This window comes from Symsagittifera roscoffensis, chromosome 6 (assembly GCF_963678635.1).
Source record: "Symsagittifera roscoffensis chromosome 6, txSymRosc1.1, whole genome shotgun sequence".
NCBI lineage: Eukaryota > Metazoa > Xenacoelomorpha > Acoela > Convolutidae > Symsagittifera > Symsagittifera roscoffensis.
In genome coordinates this window covers 17,763,746-17,769,791 of record NC_087067.1, presented here as the reverse complement: position 1 = coordinate 17,769,791, position 6,046 = coordinate 17,763,746, and the positions used below count along the sequence as shown (strand labels likewise).

Below are 6,046 nucleotides of genomic sequence, written 5' to 3'. Positions count from 1 at the left end.
GAACTTATGCGGTACTTAGAATCAGGGGCGGATCTAGGATTTTCTCGAGGGGGGGGGAGGATTTTCAAAAAATTTTCGAAAATTTTGACGACCTTTTTTTTAGTTTGTCCAAATTGATTTTCCGAGCTCTCCTAAAGCACTAAAAAGGGGCTGTTTTGACCAAATTTTCTGCACCGCAGGCAAAACTTTGTAAAAACAGGTCAAAAAGTCGTTTTTGGGCACTTTTTGGAAACTTTTGCCAAAAAAATTGCGTTTTTTTGTGCGCGCGCCCCTCTCAAAGTTAGTATATATTGGCGCCAAAGGCGCCTTTAGAAAAATTTTAGGACGGTCGGCCAAAAATGGATTCCTCAAAAAGTACCAAAGGGGAGACCCTTTGGGTCGGCAGGGGTTCGAATCCCTGAAAGGGAACGTCCGCCTCCCCGCCCCGCCCCCCTAAATCCGCCTCTGCTTAAAATAGAGTTTTTGCATTGAGCAATTGGAAAAATTATCGCAGGTGAAATATCTTTTCAAATTAAGCTCAAGACAACAATTACTTTTGAATGATATAAAAAATTCCGTCAAAAAGGGCCAGTTAAAAAGTAGAAAATTTGTTGAAGAAAAAAAACGAGCACAAATAATCCGCTACTTTCGTTACGAAAGTCGGAACAATAATAGATGGTAGTATTCATTTTAAATTGTATCATTTTATTTGGTTTCTCTTTATCATTGCCTTCAATTTATCAAATTAAAAGTTAAAATAAACGAGATTACCTTCAGTTGCTTTTTTTATTTAAATTGAACACAGGAACGTGACCCATTTGAGAGAAAATTGTGATTTTACTGCAAGAACCATGAAAATGACGCATAGTCAAACATTTTTTATTGAAAACATCCTACAGCTTGCTGATCGGACTACAAATTGTTATAAAACATCCCAATAAGACTATTGTAAACATCCGAGTGAAAACATTGACATATTATGGAAAATTGACATACAGTAATGATGCAAAATTTTAAGAAATCAGAGCCAGATAAAAAAATGCTGTTTTTTTCCAAAATTAGAATTTTAACTATTTCAGCTTGTTTTTCAGCTTGATAAAGAGAGTAAGAAACGTTTTTTTTTGCATTTTCTGGTGTGTTAAGTTTTTATTTAGTTTTTGGTTCGCTTGGCTTCTTATTATTTTTGTTCTGCAGAATTCTCCCAAAAAAATTCATTTGATTTTTATTTTATTCTTGGATGTTCGCTCAGTACCTTAATATATATTTTATATAAACTTTTCTAAATCTGGATTAAAAGTTTCTAAGTAATCGTTTAAATAATTGGTAACATAAGTTTTTTCGTAACTGCTAATTGTGTAATAACTAAAATGTCGTCTATTTGTGCATCTGATGACATGGTGTGACATGGTGTCGTCATTTGTATCCGTCTCCCCTGCAGCAGATGATTCTGCAGCAGATGCAACAGAAGGCCACGAGGAGGAACAGACTGACACAGATGACCCCGAGCAAGAAGGGTACCAATCTAAACAGCACAGAAAACAGGCTACTATGGAGGCGCGTATATTTTTCTCTTTTTTCACAGACGAATTTAATTTTCAAGATTGTTTTATCATTACAAGGCCAAAATGGGTAATTTGTGAATTGTACGCGGATTCCGCAACCAGGACGCGCTCTTCTGTTCTTCTTTGTTCTCTCATTCTGGAATCATGTCGAATTAAGTAGAAGAGTTCCTGAAAGCCACTAATAACTTTCACAAAAATTTCAAAAAATCTATATTGTCAGTTTCAAAATCTATATCGCGTAAAACTTCAAAAATGTGTTGTAAAAGACAAAAAAATGTGTCAATATCCGTCCAAACATTATTGTTTCGAATATCCTTTTCACTTTACCCTCCGAAAGATGCAGCGAGTGTGTTGAGTTTGTCTTCCAAGGAGTCCCAGGTGTCGCAACACTTGTGAGTCAGCTGACAACAGTGGTCCAGATCGGACGCCTCCTCCTCCCCCAGCCGGCTGCGATCGAACAGGGTGGGGCAGTCATCGTTGTTCACACAGTAGTACGCAGAGGACACTGAACCTACTCGAAATGGGGGAACACCATTGCGAGGCTAACTAAACTGTACCTTTTACAGACGCACAGAATTGCGTGTAGTCTATGGAACCCGCAGAAATGCATTTTAAAGGCGTTAATATCTGGCATCGAAGTCGAGACAACAAATTGATATTTCATCCTCACTCTTAAACTCCCGAAAAAAATTGATAAAGATTCTCTTTGTTTTCAAATAACTTTTAATCGGGTTTTCAATCACTGGTAAATCATTGGAAAACGCAATTGCTTATATATATATATATATAGACTGAAATTCACACAAAATTTTGAAGGTATATCTAACCAAAAATGCAGAGAAGCAAACTGTCGAATCTTGTTTGATTTTACAATGCGTTGGCTGAGTATTGTTAAATGTAGAAAATATTTGCTAATACACTGATGAGGTTAGTTAGAGTATCGTCACCTGAGTCAGTCAATTGAGTGGAGGGGCAGCAGAAGGGGAGCCCGGCCCAGTTGTCGCAACAGTCCTCCCCATCCTCACACTTCCAGCAGAACACACTCACTAACTCGTTAAAATACAACCATTTAATGTAACACTATTAACACTCACTCATCGCCACCCCATCACAAACGCCATTATCATCGCCACTACCGCAACAACTATACTATAAGCTAGGCTAGAAAATGAGCTTAACATATTGGTGTCGATTAATATTTTGAATCAATTCTGAGACAACCCGTAAATTTCTTCTCAAGGCAAACTTCGACTTTTTAACTAATCTTTTTTTATTTTCAATTTTTTATTTAATTTTTGAATTTACAAAACAAAAAAATTGTACCTGTGTTTATTTTCCGCAAAACTAGAAGGGCTTGAAAATTGTCAATGTGACCAATTTGGAATAATAAAAGCGCGATATATTTTGCGAAAGATAAGATCATGGGAGGGATTTAGGGGGGGGGGGATTTGTGGAGGGGCGGACGCTCTCTTCTCAGGGATTCGACCCCCTGCCAACCCAAAGGGCTCCCCCTTTGTACTATTATGGGATATCCATTTTTGGCTGACGGACCCAAAAATTTTTCCAAAGGCGCCTTTGACGCCAATATATACTAATTTTTTTAGGGAGGAGGAGCGCCGAAAAAACGCGATTTTTTGGTAAACATTAAAAATTTGGTAAAAATGCTTTTTTGGCAATTTTTTCAAAATTTTGCCTGAGGCGCAAAACATTTGGTCAAAACAGAGTCTTTTTAGTGCTTGGGGAAAGCTCGGGAAACCATTTTCGTCGACCTAGAAAAAAAAGGTCGACAAAATTTTCGAAAAATTGTTCAAAATCCCCTCTCGAGAGAATCTTAGATCCACCCCTGGTAAAAAATTGTTTCTACTTATTATTGTCTGTAGGAGTTGGTTTTCAAAAAAAAATCTTAGAAGTTCAAATTTTTTTTTGAATAACGCATCAGTTTTGTAAGGCAAACTTTATTCCATAAATCTTAAACCGCATTCCTGAAAAAAAATATTGAATTCTGTTCCGATTTTCGCTATTTGTGCTGTGGTTTTTTTTTTCTTGAGCAATTTCGTTTTTTTTAAGAAGACATTTTGACAATTTGTGACCAACTGAAAAGTGCTGTTGTCATGAGTTTAAATGTAGTAGATTTGTTATCTTTGAACAATTTCCGTAAAATTATACGGGTTTGAAGATTGCCGATTTGGAAAAAATAGTGCGCAATATTTTCGTGCTATTGATGCGTAAGTGACAATTTATTATTCCGAATTGCGTAACGAAAGTAATGGAATATTTGTGCTCGGGGTGTTTTTTTCTTTCTTCAGAGATAATTCGACTTTTTACAAGCCATTTTTGACGGTTTTTTTATATCATTCATAAGGTATTGTTGTTTTGAGCTTTCAATTGAAAAAATATTTCACCTGTGATCATTTTTTGTAAATTTATGGGGATTGAACTTTGCCATTTTGGCCAATTTGAGACAATTAACACGCGATATATTTCGCGCTATTAACGCGTAAGCGGAGATTTAATCCGTCTTAGAAATCGTTGAAGGGCCCCTCTAAGTGGTTAAAGGAAGCTTTTTTGTCATAATTGGTTTGTTACTAAGATCAAAATCTATCACTTAATGCTTTTAATGGCGTCATGGGGTAATGGTTTTCAAAAAAATCTCAAATTGAAAAAAAAATTGTTTTATTTCATTACATTTAATTTTTTCGTGTTAATACTGCTCTATAGACCTTAAAAGGCTGTCGGAACATTCAGGGTTTCGCCTTGATATAAGCAGTCTTGTTTAGGCTTACAAATTGTTCCAAACTCAAATGAGGCTTTTTATTTGTTTTATTTATTAGGTTCAAGGTTTTATTTATTATTTTATTAATTACCCTGTAGTTTAAATAGCCGAAAGGGGATGAATTCCAAAGAAAAACTTTTTATAGAAACCAGGTTCTTTTAGAGTTGTCGGAAAGTTCAGGTAGTGGCCCTGGTATAAGCGGTCTTGTTTTAATACTCGCTGAATAATCATTACAGGGCAGATAGAATATCTGCCCTGTTGAAATTTTTTTTCAAATTGAGCACCACTCCATAACTTTAATTTGCAGTCGGAACATTCAGGGCGACGCCTTGATATGAGCAGTTTTTTTGCTTAATATGAGCAGTTTTTTTCCTACTAGACATGGGAGAAAAAAATACGGTTGAAACATTTTAAAAACGAATTTCAACTGTAAAATAGGAAAAAGGTTAAATTGAGCAACATTCAAGATTAGTTTTGAATATGATAGATATACGTTTGTATTTTTCAAACGTAACAAATGAGTTTGTGTATGTTCGGACCGTATTTGAGGTATGAAGAATAGATAAGATCCTCTATGTCAATAAAAATGATTGTCACAAAGTTATCATAACAAATTAAAACTCACTATTGATAAATTCTGTATTAAAAACGCCAGAAAATTAGCCAGCTTTGAACAGATGTTTATTTGTTGGAAATTTTCATACGCCCGACTTCTCTGTCACGAGATTATCCCCAAAAAAATAGTTGCTAGATATGATATAGGGATAATTCCAATGCTTACTTTATGCCTGAAACTTTAATGCAATAGTAATATTCAGTGGTGGATCTAATTTTTTTGCAAAGGGTGCAGAAACTTTTCAAAAATTTCATTTTTTTTTTCAAAATTTGCCTGCGATCAAATTTTTGGTCAAAATAGGGTCTTTATAATGTTCTGGGAAAGCTCGGAAAATCAGTTTGGCCTATTTAAAAAAAAGGTTGACAAAACTTTCGAACAATTTTTGAAAACCGCCCCTCAAGAAAATCCTAGATCCGGCGCATTTTTTGGTGCAGCCATATCAAAAATTTGGTACGAATAATTCCCTCGGTAGTTTAAAAAGTTTAAAAGTTTAGTATCAGTTTTCACCTGCATCTGATGATTGTAATGTAGAAGTCCATATCAGAACAAAAAGAACAAAGCAGCATTTCTGCAGACAAAAGATAACATCAAGTTATAAATTATGAATTTTTTTCGAGCTTAATAGGTATGCCACCAATCAAATTACAAACGAATATAATAGGTTTCTCTAAACACACGAGTTTGACCTATCGACTTATGGTTAGAAAACATTTTATATAAATACAATAGCTGAGAATTTCTTTTAGCAAACGCCTCTCGGTACCTCGTAAATCTATGTTTGAGTCAAATAGTCTAATAATTGGTTCGACTTTAGGTCGCTTGCTGTCTCGAACATTACTTAACATGTAGTTGCCAATTTAGGCTACTAACTCATAGTTTGTAGGGTAAATTTGGACTGTTTGAGAACAAATTCAGTTGTTTGTTCTTAGCAACGATGATTAACAGACATGTCAACTTCGAGTTATTACCATGAAACTTTCTTACCGTGAGATGAAGCAAAATTATGCGACGTTTTACTATCACACTTGAACTATCAAAAATTGCAATTTTATTTATCAGATTAATGTGTTGTTTTTCAAAAAGATTGCGATCCTTGAGTCAAACAAGTTGTCATCT

The 6,046-nt window shown here is 35.1% G+C and overlaps 1 long non-coding RNA gene across 1 annotated transcript; it reads right to left on the bottom strand.

Annotated features, from left to right (window-relative positions):
- Nucleotides 1–1,217: 1,217 nt before the first annotated feature.
- LOC134848182 (uncharacterized) lies at nucleotides 1,218–5,751 on the bottom strand. Its single transcript, XR_010162904.1, has 4 exons — nucleotides 5,438–5,751; nucleotides 2,489–2,587; nucleotides 1,869–2,052; nucleotides 1,218–1,501 (listed from the first exon to the last, which is right to left on the bottom strand). It is a non-coding gene; the product is annotated as an uncharacterized LOC134848182 (long non-coding RNA).
- Nucleotides 5,752–6,046: the final 295 nt, after the last annotated feature.